The following is a 20,656-nucleotide window of genomic DNA, read 5'->3' as shown; positions in this document are numbered from 1 at the left end:
ACGGTTCGCATTGGTTACGGAGAGGGAAGGGGCGTGACTCGGGCGTGGCCCCGGCCATTTGAGGGCGGCGGCGGGGTGTGGAGCTCGGGAGCGGTGGTGCTGTCGCTGCTGGGGGCCGCTGAAGGTTGTGCCGAGTTTGGCTCCCCTCAGGACGCGAGGCTCACAAGCCCAGCAGCGCCTGGGCCCTCCTGGGGCCGCTTCCCCCGGGCGTGGGGCCGCTATCTCCGGCAGGAGAAGGGGTGCGAGGTGCCTCCACGTGTGGCCGCCCCCCTCCCCCACTGGCTTTATTTAAGAGCGGGTTTTCCTGAAGCGGTGGCGGGTCCCAGCCGGGTGGCAGTGCCTCCGCCTGCTGGCAGGGAGTGCTGTGGCACCGGAGGGGTGGCCTTTAAATGGGGGCAGTAAGGGCGGCGTGTTGGTGGGGCTTCTGCCGTGCTGCCTGAGCGGGTCCCGCTCGTTCCGGCTGTGCTTCGGCGGTAAGTATCGTCTAGGGGATGGTAACATCCGAAATGGTGAGCGTCCAAAAGCAGTGTTTAAAGGTTGGGGTTTTTTGTAGGCTGCAAGCGTCCCATTGGACGTGCAGAGATCAGCCATCGTGATCCCATGGTCCTTACTGCTGTCTCCTGCTGTCCCGGCTAGGATACAGAGGTAACCGAACTGTTATTTTTCCTAAGTGAAAGCTTTTTGAGTTAGAGTGGCTCGATGAGTGAGCTCTCCAGGGACCGTGACTCTCTGCGCTGCCATCTGTTTTCAGCTAACTGATATTGGAGGCTGCGTGGATATTTTGTGGTCCAGTAAGAGTTTCGTGTTGCTGTCCTCTAAAAGCAGTCACTGAGAACTGCAGTGCTCTCAGGGGTGGGGTGTGGTATCGCTTCTTTCCTTTCCTGGTGCATGGGCAGGGCATTACTTGTGTACAAAGACTTTCCTAAAGGGAACTTGAAAAGTTGTGAAAATATGATTTGTAGTCATTTTGTTCTCGTTGCTTTTAAGTGTTATCACAAAAAATTGTGTCTTCTAGAAAGTCTTCAGTTACTTTTGCGTTGGTGATGGCCCACTGAATGTAGATGCTGGCAAAATATTTTCTTCAGAGCATTTATGAGTCCAGCTTATTATAATTTTGCCTAGCTGGTTTACACCAGTTTTGCCAGTGTAAAAACCAACAGAAACATTCCCACTGGTGGTGGTTGGAATTACGTCAGCCATGTGGAAAGGCTGAGCACCTCAGTGGTGTTTTTTCTGGCTGTTGATAAAGACTATAGCAGGTATTAACACTAGAATATTTCACTGAATCAAAAGACTGGAGTCTGGAAAGTAGATGTTTTCTTCCATACTACAACTGTACTCTTGTAGTTGGTAGAACCTTAAATAAATCAGATGCCAAAAAGTTAGATGCTACTCTGAAAGATGGAGTGCTATGCATAGCCCTTGGAGATTTCTAGCATCCTGAAAATATCAGAAAGTTGTAGTTTGCACTAGGCTATTTATACTTCTGTGAGTTTGTTGATGTGCAGATCTCCTGCTGATCTCTTGTCTTGCTCTAGCTATTAGGTTTACTTCTGAACAGATACAGATATCTTAAAGCTGGTTTTTATTCAGGCTTTCATGGTTTGTGACGCTTAAAAGCTGAACCTACGTCAGGAAAAAAATTCTAAGAGCAATAACCCTTGAGATACTTCAGTAAATTGTAATTCCTTTCTTGTTTGTAATGTAAAACTTCTTGGGCAGTTCAAAATGCTTTTATTTCCCTGATTTTTTCCAAGTAGCTTTTACTCTCTTCTGTACAATTCTGTTGACTGGAGACTAGCTAAGGTAAATGAGGCAAGGCAAAGTAGCTGTCATCATACTACAACTATGATGTGAATAAACTGTTTCTTAGGGTTAGTGCATCTGTTAATAATCCTTGATATCTATTTCTGCCAACAGCTGTGAAGCCTTAAAATTAACAACTTAAGCAAAAGGGCTTAGTGTACGTTTGGATTGCTTCATAATGCAGAGGTGATTGGAAGAAATGTGCTTTGTCTGCCTAGACTGATATCTCAAGTATCTCTTTTTGAGTTTAGCATCTTTGGTATCTATTTCTGGTTCTCACAGCTGTACTTTTCAGCATAATGTGAGAGCATCTGTTAGCAGCATCTGCTATCAGAGATAATTAGGATGGGTCACTTGTTTCTTAGTTGGATTGCATCTCCAGCCTTCTTCTGCTCATTTACCTCTAAACATTCCCTCCCTCTTGAGGCAACATCTTACTTCAGAGATACTGTGTTAATGTTTAAGACTGTTAAAAATTCAGTCTTTTTGAATTTACTAATCCTGTTTTTTTTATAAATCTGCTTATTGTAGTAACTACCTTCCAAGTTTGAAGAGTATTATCCTAACTTACATTTAGTGATATGAGGATAGTGTTTAATGCTTTATATTCCTTTTCTAAGTAGATTTTGGAAGCTTAAAATCTTAGCAAAAAACTGTCCTTTTTTCTTCATTCCATCTCATTTTCCCTGAGAAGTGTTATTTATCCACAGAACTACTGGTTTTTTTTGTAAGGAGATCCATATTCAGGACTTCTTTGTTTAGACAACAAAAAAATTCTGATCAGAAAATTTTTTCTCTCCATTAGACTTTTTGTAGCAGGCCTATAGCAAACATTTCAAAGTTTATCCTGGAAGATGAGCTTTATCAAATAGCAGCATCTTCAGCAGAAAAGAGAAATCCTTTTGTTGGACATATGAGCAAAATCCACAGGTTCATCTCTACACAATGTATGCATAGTGTAGGAATACACAATTTGTATGTGTCCTGATGTAATAGAAGATTAATTTTCATTTCTTAGAATTGTAGTTTGAAACTTGTTCTGCCACACTGAATATGATAAGTTATGGCTTGAGATGCTAAAAACAGTTTGAATGTCGGTAGTCTGTAAAGCTAATTTGTCTTCCTCTGCTCTTTCTGCAACTGAAGTGAGGTTTTTTATGTACTTTTAGGTACTTAGGACAGGAGTAGTAAAACTCCTCACCCTCTTATTCCTTATAGCACTTCAGAAGACAGGCTTCTTATAGCCAAGATAATGTAATTCCTTTTTTCAGTTTATCACATTTAGGTTAGCCTAAAAGAATGTTGCGCAAGTTCTGCGCTCTGATTAGCGCAGCATTTTATTAATCTGTGATGACTGTTCTTTGCTGTTTGTCTTCAATATTATTTAATCTCTAAACTTTCTTGACCTTCAGCCCAGGCATAGATCCAGGTAGACTCCATGTCTTCCGAAGTGAATAGTATGTAACAGAAATGTTGCTGTGAAGCAGTATATGAAAAAAAATGAATCTTTGGTTATTAGACATATAATATCAAATTAAAACTCCCTCAGCAACTTCTTGTTCACTTTTTTGTCACGTTTTTGTATTATGATAGGATTCCTGTTCAGTCTTTAATCATGTGTATTCTACTTTTCCAGTTCCTAGTCCTTCCTATTTAATTCCCAAATAGTGTCTTCTCAGCCTCTTCTCTTATTCCTCGTGCTCTCCTACACTTTGTATTTGGCTTTCTAAAAAGCTGAGAGGGGAGAGATGTATTCGTCTGCTTTTCCTTGTTTTGAGGGGTGCCTTAGTTCTTCAAATGTCTTTCCTCATATGATAATACTAACAAAGTTGTTTTATTTTACTGACTTTCAGATTGAAGGTTATGTGTTTAGAACAAGGATATTTTATTTTAAAATCTTAGATTTATGGCAAAGATATTGCACCATAATAATAAAGGCTCATAGGAAACCCAAACTGTTATTAATGATGTAGAGAACCCAAGACTGAAAGCTGAACTTGTTTCTTTCCCTTTGGATATAGCAGTGTCATATCCTCGCTGTGGGTAGACAGACTTGAGAGGTAGCGAGGCCACTGTTCCTACTGGCCTGGTCATTCCCCATGGGTATGTCCCCATCTCCCTCCCTGGCTGGCAGCTGCGACTGCCGAGTCGTGTAGCCCAAAGGTGTTAATGCCAGCTGCGATGGGTGCAGAGCACAGTAGGACAGGTCGTGGTGCTGTTACAGCTACATTCATATGCCTGACAGCTTCCTGAAAGTTGGCATCTGATCACTTGCTTGAACTCTTCTGCGCAGTCTGCATTGTGCTGGACATGGGAGTAGGAAGTTTGGCTTTTGAAATGAACCATATACCCTGTTGGCTTGCCAGGATATGCTGTATTTCTTCTTGTTTCCAACCATGTTTTGGGGCATTTCTTTTGTTCAGCCTGAGTTCCTATTCACAGCAGCTGCTCTGAGGGTAGTTTGCATTCAACTGTCTGCTTGTTCTGTACTCTTAAGGTTGGATACTACTTTTGCAAAACAGTGATTCCTTGTAAGCATAAGTGCTTCTTATTAAAAGCAAACAAAATAACCACAAGCACACAAGTCTGGTTATGTTTTTTCTCTCACATTGCTCCATCCCATACCTGCTTCCAAAAGAGCATATTTTGAAATAACATGACAATCCTTCTGTTCAGTGAACTTTCCTTGCTCTTCTCTCTATAGTATTGCAGTTACACCAGAGAAGTGGGAGATAATTTCTCTTGAGGCTTTTGGTTAATCATCTTTTGAGGAAAAACACAATGTTTCTAGATAAAATATAGAAGCTAAATGGATTCTTTGTCTTTAATTATTTGTGCTCAGTTAGGTTATCAGTGCCTTTAAAAAACAAAACCAAACACCCCTAGGGCTATCATACATTTGTCTGCATCAATACGTGCATTAGATAGTCTTCCTCTGCACCATCCTCTCTACGTCTCTTGTCTTAGAACATAGGATCTTTGGGAAGTCCAGTAATTAGTACAAATAGAGCACAACATATCCCAGCTCTGTTTTGGAGAATCCTTATAACCACTGCAACAGAAATATAAAAAAAGGGGGGGGGAAACAAAAAAGGTAACTGACTTCTTTCCTAACAAAGCTGTACTCATGGAAGGCATTTCTTGGTACAGGCCAGAGTAAGCAAGTATGTACAAGTTTGTCTTACATCAAGTTCATATGGTGAGTTCAGGATGTAGCTTTTCAGTAAGGTCTAACTTCGATACTGTAATTGAAAAACATGCTTAATTTAGAATGTGTAAGTGATGTACAAGTGCCATATCTTATTATGGGAAGCAAATAAATGAAATACTAACATAAGTCACTTTAGATCCTGTAGGCTGCTGATGCTTAACAAAGGCACTTCCTACTGTAAACTGCTCAGTACCTCTTTACTCAAGGGAAAAATGGATGAAGCAAAAGCTTTAGAAGGATCTTGTGTAAGCAGAAATCTTGGCTTAAAATGTCTCACTGTGGTTACAAATTTTTGCAATGACTGTTGTGATGTCAGTGTACTTTTTTAAGCTTTCTTTAAACAATGTCAGGAGGAACTGACTGAGCTGCTTTACCATAAGGCATTCAGTTGGTTAGGCAAACCCAAACAAGGAAACATGACCTTTTCACATCTACCTGGAGTTTGTTAATGAAAGAGTGGTAAAGGAGAAATAGTACATCACTTTTATTTGATATAATGACACTCTTTAAAAAAAAAAAAAGTAGTATGAAAATCTATTAAATGTGCTTATTTTATCATTGTTTAAAAATTTGTATTATTCTAGCTTTTAGAAGACTTTTCTGGTAACATATACCTAAACTCATATTCTTACATCTTTTAGTATAAATCCTTACAAATCATGTCAGAAGAATCATTCTTCCCAAGGTGATTATTCAAAGGATTTTGAAGATCTGAATAGGTAAGAAACTTTCAGTAGCATAAATAGAAATTTTTCTAAGGCTTTGAACATCCTATGTGTTTAACAGAAAAATATTTGTAAGGCTATAGCAGGAATATATATTAATTTTAATAGTCATCTGGACATATAAATAGATAAAATATCTAAGAAAAATATCTCATGCCTCAAAGCCTACCAAATTCTAGACTCTACTCTTTGAGACTGAATTCCAAAGCACTGTCTGTTATGGGTACCTGGCTACTGAGTTTAAGTCCATGGCAAAAAGAGTGGATGTTCTTGTAACGATTTGAATCGACAACTTTTATGGTTTACAGGCTTGATTCTAGATACTTATTTTTTTGGAAAGTTTATGTTGTTCCATATTATGCTTTGTTTCAAGAGCAAACAGGGCTTTTCTCCTGTTCTTTTTCAGAATGCGTATGTGCATATTTTATCTGTTCTGGAGTCATCCTGCAATTTTTGAGGATTCTGTAATTATTATCTTTTTCCTTAATTTTTTCTTTCTATTAGTGGTAAGAGAAACTTACTTTCCAGTAAAACTAATTCTAGCTATATAGACGATGCTGAGTGCATAATCAAATTGCCTGGAATGTACTATTTTCTAACTTTTTGTTTTTCATAGTTTATAGTTCTAAAAATAAGCTTGAAGAAAAGTTCTCAAAAGTTTTAACATCTAACTCAGCTCAAGCTATGGTTGAATAAATTTCACGTTATTAATTTTTTACTCATACAGTTTAGAGAAATGTTGGAATGGGATTAGGTGATGTCCTTTAAGAACCTTTATTATAATGACCCTTGAAGGTAAGTGAGGCTTTTTTATGAACTACTAGGGAGTTATTTAAAAGAATGAGATGCACAGCTTGACAGGAATATCATTGTATTGAGCACAAAACTAACTTGCATTTGGCCTAATTTTAACAGGTTGGCCATCTATTTGCAACTTGATCTCTCACCTGTGATATTTTTTTTTTTATTTTTACATCTGTAAATGGCTTAAATTGTTACTTAAAATTTAACTTTAAATGTAAGGATAACCATATGAAATGAAATACCTGTCCATTTTTTACTATTGCAAATAGTTACAACAAATAACCCTCAATTACTGCTGATTATTTTCCAATCTGTAGAATAGGAATAAAAATACATGGATATAAAAATTAGGGATGTAATATAAGGCTTTATTTCACCCATTCTGTCTTGTCTGTTTACCAAAGATCTTGCAAGTGCTTACAATCCAAAGTATGAGAGTGGTTTTCAACATAGGATACCTTAATTTCAAGAGCAAAAGGACCTCACTAGGATATATATTCTCTTCAGCAATTTAACTGGCTAGTCCACAGATGTCTGATGTAGGTGGTGTGTTGGAATAATCTTATCTTGCCGAAATATGTTTTCTTGAATTGCAACTAATGATTTTGCCAGTTGTTCTAAATATTCTCATTTTGATTAAGTCTTTGAATTTGTAAGCTGTCGTGGTTTAACCTCAGTCGGCAACTGAGCACCACGCAGCCGCGTGCTCACTCCCCCCTGGTGGGATGGGGGAGAGAATCGGAAGGGTAAAAGTGAGAAAACTCGTGGGTTGAGATAAAGACAGTTTAATAGGTAAAGCAAAAGCTGCGCACGCAAGCAAAGCAAAACAAGGAATTCATTCACTCCTTCCCATCGGCAGGCAGGTGTTCAGCCATCTCCAGGAAAGCAGGGCTCCATCATGCGTAATGGTTACTTGGGAAGACAAACGCCATCACTCCAAACGTCCCCCCCTTCCTTCTTCTTCCCCGAGCTTTATATACTGAGCATGACGTCCCATGGTATGGAATGTCCCTGTGGCCAGTTGGGGTCAGCTGTCCTGGCTGTGCCCCCTCCCAGCTTCTTGTGCACCTCCAGCCTTCTCAGTCGGTAGAGCATGGGAAGCTGAAAAGTCCTTGACTAGTGTAAACACTACCTAGCAACAACTAAACCATCGGTGTGTTATCAACATTGTTCTCACCCCAAATCCAAAACACAGCACTGCACCAGCTACTAGGAAGGAAATTAACTCTATCCCTGCCGAAACCAGGACATAAGCTAAAAGAAAAGTTTCAGTGCTGAAGAAGGTAGTCTTCTAAAGAAGGCTAATTTATTTAAAATCTGGAGTTGAAACATTGTGCCAGGCTTATGTGCCTTTTACCCCTCTAGGAAAGCAAAAAATAGATTTCAAAAACCTAATTTTATTAGCCTGGTCTATATTTAGTAAAAGGATGCTTTATATACCCATGGAATATGAAAAACTTATGTGGCATGATAACTAGAGGAGATAACTGGAGATGCTGGGAGGAACAGAAGATGCAGACTAGCAAGAAAAGCAACTAGCTGCTAATGCCAAATGAGCTTGTAAGAGTTGTGGGGAACAGTCTTCTGCATCAGTTCAATCTTGGTGAAACATACACATTCAATTATCAGCATTCCCTTACACTTAGTATTTTGAAAATTGATATGTGTGATTTATTTAAACCCCCCCATAAGCATGGAAGAAAAAATATTTTGCATGAACTGGCCTTTATTTTAACTTGAAGAGTGCATTCAAAACATGTTTTCTCCTTAGCTTTGAAGAGCTATTTGGGCAGCAATATGAGCATTCAACAGGGAAAGAAGATTAGTATGAGATACCAGTATTCCTAAAAAGGTAAGAATTGTAACTAGCTCCTATTCCTTCTTAGAGCATGCACTTTCATCTATAGTTGACAAACAAGTTCATAATACTTGTCAGTGTCCCTTCAAGGTCTAGTGGTAATAGCCTTAAATCATTATAGAAAAATCATAGCTCTCTGGTTATCTTCAGGAGGTACCACTCTGGTGGATCTGGGATACATGTTGAGGCTTGAATTGCTGAATAAGGCTCACAAATTGTGGTGTAGATTATTAAATAGCATGTTTCTGTTTTGTGGCCTCTGAAAGCTGATAGAGAAAGATTAATTCTTAGTGCAGCAAAAAGGCTGTCATAGCCAGTAGGACAAAGAGTACCATGTCCCAGGGAAAGCTGGCAGGTATATCCAGGTATAACAGCACACTTGGGAACACAAGTTGCATTTGAATATGTGGATGCAATCCAGCAAATTTATAAAATGTGGGAGTATGGCAGGACCCCACTATTGAGGAGCTTGTATTACAAGCTACACTAGGATTAGGTGAAAAAGATCCCTGGTCTGGTTTTCTACTGCAGCATTTTTGTGTATCACCAGCAGACCAGGTAGATGTTTATCACAGGCCATTATGCTGGAACTTTGCCATTGCAGATTCTTTAAGAATTGCTTACCATAGATTCCTGTGGTGGAGGGGAAAAAGGTTTTGACAATGAGACCCGTATTTTCATTAGCTGTATGGGAAAATCTGCCCAATAAAAGGACTTAGATAATAGAAAGAAGCTGAGTGTAGGAATGTGAGAAATAAATTTAATCCCTTGTAGAACTCAATGGCAAAAATACATAGGTACTTCCCTTCAGGGTAGAGAAGAATATTTGTGAAAGAGTTTTCTGTCACTGTCTAAAGAAGTTGTTAATCCCATGATATCTAGGACAAGTTAACGAATGGTGTGAATGTTGTAGCATGTGGGAAGATCTGTGCGAGGAATAATTGCTAATTGAATTGCAGGATCACTTATGGATTTACCTGTACTCAGCCCGAGTTCTTCCAAGAAGATACAAGAGGGATGTTGCTTGATTAACTACCTGGTCTTTTGCACAGGCAAGTCAGTGAGCAATAGACCTGGAATTACATTCATTGCTTTATTCCTCCTTTAAGACTGCTAGGAAGATTGTGAAGACTAGTTTAGCAGAATGTGACTATTACTGTTTTTCCTGGTGTTTTTGCCTCTTAATTTGTTTTGACAAGGTCATGGCAATAAAATGCTGTATATCCATGTTCAGCATTTGAAAAATTCAGCCAGTTATTGAAATGAGCAGAAGTGGAAGGTGTGGATTACGGTAGGCAGTAGATGGTCTGTATTACTACCACCTTGCACCAAAGTAAAATTCTGAAAGATTTGTTTACAGTATCATCTTTTCTGGCAGTTGGTGGGTTTATCTGGCACTGAGGCTGTAGAGCAGGCTGTGATGGCAGGGCTTACTTCTCAGGGCTGCAGCTCATGAGTGTCCATTTTTTTGGGGTGGGGCTGTGATGTGATATGTGACTAGGAACTAGAAGTGGTTCATGTTTGAGAATTAGTGGTGTGAACATACTACACTCAGTTCAAAAGAGGAAAATGAATCCTTACCTGCAAAAATCTCTTGAGTGAGTTAGGGAGTGCAAAACATCCTGTGAGGAAGAACTGTGTATATTTTGCAGATCCAAAACAATTGGAAGGTGGCTGTATGTTGGAGATAGGCAAGCAAGCTCATTTCTGGTGACTCCTACATTGGTGTGTGTCCAGTGTGAGTATTTTTTCAACATGGCTCTTAGTGTTTAGGAAAGGTGTTCTGTAACACAGCTGAAAAATGTTCCAGTTTAGCTCCTGGTGTCTGGCTATAGCAAAAAAAAAAAGCAGTCTGGTAGCTTTTCCTAGCCTCTTACTGCCTTCCCTTGGAGTGAGATTGGAGTCCCAGCATGAAAATGGAAGAAAGTTCGGGAGAGAATGGGACAAAAATAATCCTCTGTGGGTTGGAATAGATGAATAGCTGTTCTCAGTAGATTAATTCCAAGAAGTCTGCAGCTAAGTTTAACCATGTTTCGTATGCCTTCTTGCATGTCTAACAAATTTCCTCAGGGAAAAAGAAAAGGGGAAAAAACCCCCTTTGCTTCAAAGAACTATTTTTATCATTTTTGACAGTATTGTTAAATGGTAGAGTAGTGAAGACTTGGTAATGTTCTAATATAGCTTTGCAGTCTGTGCTGTTGCTTAATTGCTTTTTCCTTTGGTTGCAGGTGACTGCACCAGGGATGATTGTAGAGAGAAGCTATACCTGCAGTTCTACCAGCAGATGCAGAAAGAATGACACACCTTCTGACTGTCATTGTTGCCATCAGCAAGGAGCAAAAGTAGGTTTCTATTAAGATTTTTTCAGCTAATTCTATTACAGCAATGGTAATTACATAGGTAAGTGTAACCCAGTTCAAAAATGTGACCCTGCAAAATGTAGATAATGTTTGAAGATCGTGCCTATTTAATGTTTCTGGATCTCCTTAATACTTCTAGTTAGTCCTAAAATTTCTGTGCATCTGCCAGCCTTTGGAGTATGATAGTCATGAGGTACCTGTCTAGGTTCTTAAAAAAAAAATTGACTTGAGAATTAAGTCTGATCTTAATCCAATCATAACTTCTCTTTTGTGTTTTAAAGGCCACCTTGCAGCATTTGGTTAGATTTTGTGGTCTCTTAATCTAGACCTACTAAAAGTAGAACTGGAAATCTAAACTGTAGCTCTTTTCAATTCCTTATTGCTGCTTTGATATTCTAACTTTCATTTCTCTCTTCCTCCCTGTAGCGAAGTGTTTTAAACCAAATTTGTTATTGGTATCACTTTCCTATGTATTTAATCCATTTGAAACTTTTAGGAAACGTACATCATATATTCTGCCTTCACACATCTTCTAATAACAGAATTAACAAAATTAATTTTAAGCTGAGACAGTTCCTTTTCTTTGCATTTACAGCACCAGAATTCAATACAATATTTAATTCCCTTCTTCCTCACTGACCTCCATATTTAACATATCCCCTTCTGATGCTCAAATATGATTGGGAATACACCAGAGACTTTCTGTTTCAGTTCATGGAGTGTTGCAGAAGTGTAGTGGTACATAATCTCTTCAAATGAGTTGGAAATTCTCTGCCACTATTATGGCTTAGTGTTCTATTGAAATGTTTAGTCAGTAGTAGAGACTTGAAATCCAGATAGGAAGAACTACAGCTGCTGCAGCTGGATTGGTTAATGTGCCTGAAATGCAAAGATCATGTGGGATAATCAGAGCAGGTTGTAAATTGACTTCTAATTTTTTGAACCAATTAAATAATTGAAGCTGACAAATCAATTTGTTTTCAGTTGTTTTAAGTCAAATATGTTGCTTTATGTAAATGAAACACTTTTAGAATTGTTTAAAAAAAGTAGATGTACTACAGTATATGAAAAAGAAGCCATAATTCTTCCTTGACTGTCTACTGTCCCACTGGTAATTTCAGGAGCAGTGTTAGCAAGCTTTTTCTTATTGGTGAAGCAAATGGAGCTAGTGACTTTCATCGCTCCATATTGTTACCAGTAAGAAATGTGATCTTCCAAGTGTAAAAGACTAAAATCAAGATATCAGTAAAATTCTTAAAGGATAATGTTTGGCATCTATCCTCAGAACATATGGATCACTACTCTTAATTTTTGTGCTCTTTATCTTCAGTATTTTTTTCAAAAAACAGGCTACTAACAAAACTACACTAATGCCAGTATAATAGTTCATAATAGACTGTATTCTTCTCAGTTGACTATTTCCCAGTATACTAGGATGATGAGATAAAATCAAATGCTAAATATAAATAACTTCAATAATCAGTGTATTTCACTCTCAAATCTAGCACTAAAACATGATCAAGCAGGAATCGCTAACTAAAAAAACTTCCTTTTATGTATATTACAGCTTCCTACTATACTTTGACAAATAATTTCAAATTTTTCTCCATGTAGCTTAAAATAGAGATCACTGTTACTTCCTGATATTGTAGAAGGTGTATCTGATCAATGAACACACTGTTTTGTGGGGTTTTTTACACCTCACAACGCTGGACTTGATACTTGTGGCTTCTGGCACATACAAGATGGCGACAACAGCACAGCAATGGGAAACAATGACAGACTTTTATTTGTATATAACCAGCTGCTCTTTTCTTCAGGGGAATATGCTAGAGTTATAGGCAAACAGTTACAAGAACCTGGTCTTGTGGTGGAAATAATATACCTTATGTAAGTCAGATCTCACACATGCACTCCAAGAAGTTAAAAATGAGGGGTTTGTATTCTTGAACAGACCAATGTAGCACTTTCCTCTTGGACTGCGATCATGCTTCATTATGCTATCAAAAGAAAGTTTAGCTTGTTTGAGATGTCACTTAAAATAGTTCCCATTCAGAACCACAGTTTAAATTTCTTTCAACCCATTAAAATTTTAAACGCTGATTCATTGCATTCTTCATAACAGAATTTGACCTAGTTAAAATGAGACAGCTTTGAAATAGCTCACTGAATTAACTTCTAATAATTCATAATACATGGCGTGATTAATCTGTCCTCAATTGCTGCTTAAATGGCATAAAATGCATGCAACAAACTGTCACATATAATAATTAATGATAGGAAGTTATATTGAAATTGCTTAATTAAAATTTCACTTTCTTGCATTGATTCTATGTAAATGAATCAAAATCCTTCTTAAAGTTTTTCTGTGTTTGTTTCAGAACTTTTTATTGTAAATTTACAAATTTTGCATCTTTTCTTATATCAAGAACACAATAGTAAAAAGGCAGTTTCTCCTGGAGGGGAAAGTAACTGCCCTGTTCTGCAGTTAGGTAAAAAATACTCTGAAATTAAGGAAAAAAAAAAAATCTGTACTAATCCTATTATTTCAGGTATAGGTGTCTGTGAAAGTCTTTGTATGGAATTGAGAATCTTCATCTCAGTTTTAGCTTTAGATCATGAATGATGAATAATGTTTTGAGAGTGGGAAAGAGAAATTACAACTTTTCACTTATATTTCAAATGAAGTTCATATACTGGTGCTGAATCAAAGCTAACCTCTGCGTGTACAGGAGGGCTATATCAATACTGAACTGAAGGCTCTAAGTATCTCAGTTATATTGCACAGACTTAACAGCTATATTCTTCTATCTTTCTGTAAATGTGTGAAGTAGATGAAAACACAAGCTTGATGATAAAGCCAGCTATATCTTCTCTGTAGTGCATCATAACATGCCTGTGGAGGATGCACTGGCTCTCATAGTTAAAGCTTTTGGGAATATATTTGCTGAGTGTGAGCAACAGGAGTGTACCAGGGTTTCACACAAGGCAGCTGATCTGGTAGATGACTGCCTAGTGTGGGAGCTGAGATGTACAGTGTGCCTCTGGGCGTTAGACGTATTTCTGTTAAGCGCAGGAAATACCTGGATTGGGTAGAATTGAACTTGGTAAGTGACTATGCAAAGACCAGAAAATATATGTTTGGAGGTATTAATATTTTTTCGCACTGAAATAGAACTTCAAACATCTTTTAAATCTGATACAAATAAGCTTGGGTACATTCCACATAAATCTGTAAATAAATGATAGGCACTAGAGATCAAAAGTTCATGTATAAAATGCCAGTGTGTCTATTAATGGGCATGTGCATCCTGAAGTGGGGTGCATATATTCTTCACAGAACTGGACATGTTATAAGGACATATACACAAGTCCCCTAATGGGCAATTGCTCTCTCACAGGTTTTGGTTGTAAAGTGAGTATTTGATCATATGCTAATGCTGTTGAGTATTTAAGTTTTAATAACACTGTACGCATAAATGCATTTAAGTTAGTGATATCCATCAGTCTGTTAAGCAGAATGCAACTCTTGGTTTAACTGAATTCAGTAATATAATGGTGTATAAACTTATTTTAATTAAAAGTTTAAAATCCAGAAGAACATCTCCAAAAGAAAAAAAAAACCAAACCCAGCTACGTATGCAAATTATAGACTTGGAATATCTGTGCTGTTTTGATCTTAGGAGCTACTCTAAGGGAAATTCTTGGATCCCCTTGTGATAAGGGGATAGTGAGATTCTTGCAAGCTTCTACTTGTGCTCTTAATGTCTTTTGAAGAATTGCTTACCACTTTTGTTCAACAAGGCTTAGTTTAAATGAACAATCTGATCCTTCAACTGAAGCTGAAGACGCAATGTCATGAGGATGCAAGGCCATGTACAAGCATTGCCACCCATACCTTAAGTAATCCTCCACCTCTTCCACTGCCAAGCAGGATTGCTGTCTTAGGCCAGTCACCCCTTTGTCAGGTGAAACCTTCATTTGGGTGATAGACTGTAAGGGGCTCTTCCAATGCTATTTCAGTTTGGTATTTCAAAGTAATTAATTCTGTTTTCATGACTGGCTTGATCACTTGCCACAGTACATTTACTGATAAAAGTAGAACAAAACATAGTAGATACCATGTGAACTACAATCAAGTAGATGGGTGGGATGTGGAAAAATCTGAACTTGCAAATATTTGGCAGTGATCAAATAATAGTTGAAAGACTGGAACTCAGTGATGCTATTTTCAGAGCAAACTTTATGTGAAAGAATAGGAGAGTAGGGGAGTATACTATTCTTTATCTAAAAATGAATTCGTTCTAACATTATAAAAGGATAAGAATATAAAGCTCATCTTTCATGTCCTTAGTCTGAAATCAGATTCAACTACTGTCCTTGCATCTGTTTGAAGTTGGTATGGGTTGAGGTGAACACCTGGCTATTTTAGAAAGGCTTTTTTTCTTCCCCTGTTGTGAACTTTTCCCATTCTACAAAGCTTTCTTTTTTAGTTACCAAGTTGGTTGCAATTCTTTTGAGTTACTGAAGCTCATTGAAAACCAAAAGGGCAGCAGAAACGGTGAGGGCGGTTCAGGTTTTAAACATGAATATTCTTGGATGCATAGGATTAGAGTATGGTGCTTTGTTGTAAATTAAATACTGTTTTAATGATTGAAATAATTTTTGCTGACTTCCCTATTTATTGTGACATCTGCTTAATTGGATTATTTTCTTCTATTAAATGGTAGTGTAAAAAGAAACCACATGTACACTCTTGACAGCTATCGACATTAGTGCTGAGTCTGATTCCTTGGAATGAATACTAGGCGCAAACTGTATCAAAACTAGTGACCTACATTATGGTCATGGATTAAATCCTTGCTTAGAACCAGTCTCAGATGACATCTGTTTGTCATGACAAAATCACTCAGAAATAAAATCTGGCTTTAACTTTCCATACCAATTGCACTTCATTTGTCAGTTTGTTTTAACTTGCGTGTGCAGGTTAACATTAATATCGAGGAGAGTTTTACTTTGTAGTGTGCTCATGCTAAGATTAGTAACACTGCAGGTCAGTGTGCTCTGTTAAACATGTACAGGAAGGTTATACTTGCAGCTCAGTGGTTGTACATCTTTTAAAGTAGGGCACTATGGATGATAAAGGCTAAGGTATTTGTAGCTGTTGGTGTGTGGTGTCACTGCTTTGTCTGCAGTGCTCGTTTCTGTATGTTTCTCTACTTGTTTTCAGATAGGTAACTGGCATTTCTTAAGCCTGGTGTTTTTAGAGCCTCATAGTTAAGAGAGTGTCCTGTACACAAAAAAGCAGATTTTACTGTCTGTTTTAAAACAGTTGACAATAAAAACAAAAACCATTTCCAAACAGGTCTGTCAGATGCAAAGGATAATTTTCCACCTCTTCTTTTAGCACCTGCTAAAGGATTTGGACTTCTGGGATATTCTTGACATCAACCTGCAAAATGGCCACTGCTTGGAGGGACTCCTGGCCTTTTCCCAATGCCAGGTGAGAGTGACAAAGCTCTGTAGCTGTTTTTAAACAGTAATTAACTGTTATTAAACAGTTATTAAACTGTAAATCACTTCCAGTTAAAACCTTCCCGATGCCGACAACCATACATCTATTCTAGCAGGAGAACTTTATTTCATTTAAATAACGAAAACAATGGCCGTCTTTCTTCAAGCCAGTCTTGGCCTGAAGGATGCTGTTTCTATATTGAAATAATTAGGTACTGCTTTCAAAAGCATACAAGTCCAGTGGGTTTCTTTGGCTTTTTCATAATAACCAGGGTACTTACTACATAGATGCCTGTGTGGTTGTTACTGTTGTCATCCAAGCAAAATGAAATGCTGTTCGCAGTAGAAATACAATAATGTAATTTGTAATTAAAGTATTTAGAATTTAAAATAGGTAGAAAAAATTATTAGGTATCGCTGTAGATGTAAAATAAAAATAATAATGCATACTTCCTGATTTAAATATTTTTTTTATTGGGAGAGAGAAAGAAGGCTTGATTTCTAAGACAACTGGAGAAACAAATGAAAGCTAAACTGGAAATAAACTAAAATGGTGATGTATGAGTTCTCATTTTGAGATGTTTATTTCATCATATTTATTATCATGTTAAAGTTCTCATTTTAAACTCTTCCAGGGTGGAAAGAAAAATCATTTTCTTTATCCTCATAGTTCACTGAGTAGATTTGAAAAGGTAGATCACAATCAGTTTAAATGAAGTACTTTACTCTAGCTAAGCAGTCATGTGCCCTGCTTGCAGGGTTGCAGACCTTGAGAGGGAAATACCTTCTGGCCTGTAGGAAGGCTAGCTAGCTTTTCTGTAGGGCTTTGCTGTTGGTTTTGTTGACATGTAGCAGTGAGGGGGGAAGGAAAATGAGACACTGAAAACAATTTTCTCTGCTAATTTAAAAGGGGATTAGACCCATGGTGGGCGACTACCTCTTGCAGGTAATGGTTTCTGGTAATCTAGCTACGGTGCCTGCCAGAGCTGCTTTCTGTACTTGCGACCATCTTGGTGTTGGTCAATAAGTTGGCTGTTGTGTTAGAACAGAGGTTTTGGAGCAGCCATGGTCACGAGGGGAGGGAGAGGACAGAAGGGGCTTAGAGTTAGCTTATACTCAATAGAAAGCCAATGCTTAGAGGAGCAGACAAGTGACACTTCACACTGACTTGATTTGCAAGGCAAGCTGATTGTTGCTTTGAGTGTATTTTTCAGCCTTTTTAAGGAGTGAAGCTTTTCCTCCTTGGTAGGAGTTACAGTAATAACCAAGCATGATGGTTAAATGTGTGAGTAATTGGCCATCCCTGTATTTTATAGACATATAAAATATAATACAAAAACATACTGATGTGCTTCTCTAGTGAAATGGAAGTGGATGTTTTTACTACTTATTAGGCATGCAGTGCTATGGATTTATCTGAGAGTGTGTAGTAGCTGTGAGCTGACCTAATCTGAAAGGTGTTATCAGAACTATAAAAGATTATTAGAGGAATTGTGTGGGTTTTTTCAAAGCTCTTCTTGGCATGAGTTGATTCAAGGTTATAAAGAGGAGATAGAATAATAAGTAATTGCTTTAATTTGTAATAAAGATGACTTAGGTTACATGTGAGGAAGTAGTGTGTGGCCAATTCATATTGAAACACATTGCCTGGACAGGAACAAGAATCAGTGAGACACACACCCATCAGTGGTAATGCAGGTATACATGATTCTGCATCAGACATTAGGACAGGACATACCTTTTCATTTTAACAATGTTCTGCAGCACGCTATCAGCTGGAGGAGTATGTTAACTTTGCAGTGGGCTCTCACCTGAAACCTGATTCAGGTTTGCAGAATACTTAAAAGGAATAGGATATTGGACTATATTTTGTATTGAAGTGAGAAGTTTAGATTACCTATTTGAGGGCATGGAACAATCAAAAGTTTACAGCAAATCATTAGGTTTGATAGTACAGCAAAATGTAAAATTCAGATGGCAATTAGCCTTTCACTGATGGAAGAAGGGAATTGATTTTTAGATATAAGTAGATGGGGGGTGTGACCAGATACAGAAACTACAACTGTCTTATGGTATTTGTTGTATTTTGTCACAGCTATTCATGTTAAACCAGTACAGCACCAATGGGGAGCTTAACTAAGAAGACACTGTTGACACCATTGGCAATAGTGGAAGTCATGTAACCACACATGCATCGCACCTTCTGTCGCACTCCAGCCTCTGAGAACTTCTGAAAAATTTAAGAAGGCTTTTCTATTAAAACAAGTATTCATGAATGTCAGTGTTGTACCTTTGTAATTTTAAAATTAGAAGCTGCTAAACAGTCACAAAATAAAGTTACCTGTTTAACACAGTTGTTACCAATTTCACTTTGTGGTTCAACTTCATCTGACTATTCAAGTTAGAATGGGCAGGTCTGGTCAGACCTGGCTTTCCGTGCATGTTGGATGGGATGGATGGAATTTCTCTAAATTCATGGAAAGTCCATCAGTTGTTTTTGCATTTTACCTTAGAGATGAAGGCAAAAGCACTGACTCTAGCCTCAACCAGAATTGCTGGTGTTACTTGTTCACCTAATAACTGACAGTTTTGAAACAGTTTTATATTATCTCTTGAATATTGAATTTGCTTGGGATTGGGGTTTTTTGTATTTTCAACTGTTTTCACTACCATTATACCTTGAAGTTATAACAGTGGAAAAATTAAAGAAAATATTGAAATAATTGTGTTAGGAAAGCAGTGAAGTAAATTAACGTGAGGAACCACCTTCATCTTTAGTTACATACAAGTCAATCAAATACTAAGTTTAAAAAATATTTTTAACAGCCATTCTACTGAAATATCAAGTATACTTTGATTTAATACATGCAAAATAAATGGTAGATGCTCTGCAAAAATAGTTAATATCAAGGTCAAATTATTGCTTACAGATTGAATATAAAGAAACAATGCCAGAAACACTGATCTTGAAACTTTAGGTGGATTTTTCTACCTTCTGAAAGAGTCAGTTACTTTCATAGAGAAAATAGTTTAGATGTATATGAAGCACACGTTAGGTTACTGAAAGTAACTTCTGTAATGCATTAAATAAATCATAGGTATTACTTGCAACCCATAATAGGCACAGTACTTTTTCAGAAAGGAGTCAAATTTTTAAATGATTGCAATGTCTTTAAAAATGGGAAGTGGCTTTTATTTTATATATTTCTGGTATGGGTGTATATGACAGCTGCTTTTCATAATTGTAGGGGAAAATTTCTGCTAATAGTGAAGAACTGACTAATACGCGTGGTTATCAGTATGTCAGAGTAATGAAATCTTTTTGTTCTGACTCTTTGCAAGGCAGGCTGTCTAATGCTTTCACTGTGGATTGTGTAGTGGAGCACTTCGCCGTCTAGAATGTTACATAGTGACTTCAGTACTATGTTTTTTCTGAAAGGGCTTGCTTGATTTGCTCTATCATAACTCATGTTGTCAGATGAGTTTTCATTATTGAATTCGTTCATTCTATGAATTAAATCAATTCATAAATTTAATTTTGCCAAGAGACAATACCAACTACAGATCTTAATTGAGCAAAACTTTCTGCAGTGCAAACCGTTGAAAATAGTCCTGTGCTTGAGAACTAAGTGGTGTCTTTCTGCAAGGCCTGCCAACTTATTATCTTGCAGCTTTTTTGCAATGAATGAATGCATTCATTTAATGCATTAGCTAAAACCATTAGGAACTAGCTGTCAGCCCAAGAGTAAGTAATAATATAACTTATGATTTTTCAAGACTCCCTCTAATATCTGTTTTTAAAAACATAAGTATGACTTCTGTGGCAAGTGATAGTCTAATGGTAGTGCCCTCTTCGGATAGCTAACTAGTTCTCAAAATGATTGCAGCCCACTTAACTCCTACCTATGCATTTATTTGGCTGTTGATACTACAATGTCTGAGGGCTTGCACACACTTACAAATTACCCTGCCGGTGTCCATGTGAGATAGGAGATTGCATAGGCTTTCCCAGGGGAACCTGGAAGCTTGTTTCAGAGCCTGGAATTGAACTAATTCTCTTGAGCCCCACAGTAGGTCCTTAATCACAAAATCATTCCCCACTTCACCCAAAGAGATTAAATGTAATAACTTGTATAATTTAAGGGGTTTTTTTTAACACTTGAGGTTGAGGTTTTGAGGTGAACTTTGCTAAAGAGTTACCTGTGATGGTGTAAAATCTCTCTTTTCAAAGGCAGGGTGTAGGAAGTTGCAGTGCTGCCTTGGCGCACACAGGGATTGATCAGGTCCTGCTGGCCCTGTAGCGGGCTCCAACCACGAGTGGAGAGCTGGCACCTCGTGCACATAAACCCTAATCCCTCCATGTCACGGGGGAGGTACT

The 20,656-nt window shown here is 37.8% G+C and overlaps 1 long non-coding RNA gene across 4 annotated transcripts; it reads left to right on the top strand.

The window, feature by feature from the left end:
- Positions 1-94: 94 nt before the first annotated feature.
- LOC143165429 (uncharacterized) lies at positions 95-18,642 on the top strand. Of its 4 annotated transcripts, XR_012996254.1 has the most exons (9): positions 95-473; positions 554-645; positions 5,659-5,736; positions 8,318-8,398; positions 9,364-9,456; positions 10,057-10,142; positions 10,633-10,746; positions 16,172-16,267; positions 18,374-18,642. It is a non-coding gene; the product is annotated as an uncharacterized LOC143165429 (long non-coding RNA). The 4 variants fall into 4 exon arrangements; XR_012996255.1 differs by lacking the exon at positions 554-645; XR_012996257.1 differs by lacking the exons at positions 95-473; positions 554-645; positions 5,659-5,736 and adding an exon at positions 6,167-6,248.
- Positions 18,643-20,656: the final 2,014 nt, after the last annotated feature.

Source organism: Aptenodytes patagonicus, chromosome 11 (genome assembly GCF_965638725.1).
Source record: "Aptenodytes patagonicus chromosome 11, bAptPat1.pri.cur, whole genome shotgun sequence".
Classification (NCBI taxonomy): domain Eukaryota; kingdom Metazoa; phylum Chordata; class Aves; order Sphenisciformes; family Spheniscidae; genus Aptenodytes; species Aptenodytes patagonicus.
Note: the sequence above shows the minus strand (reverse complement) of the source record. Positions and strands in the feature narration are given on the sequence as shown.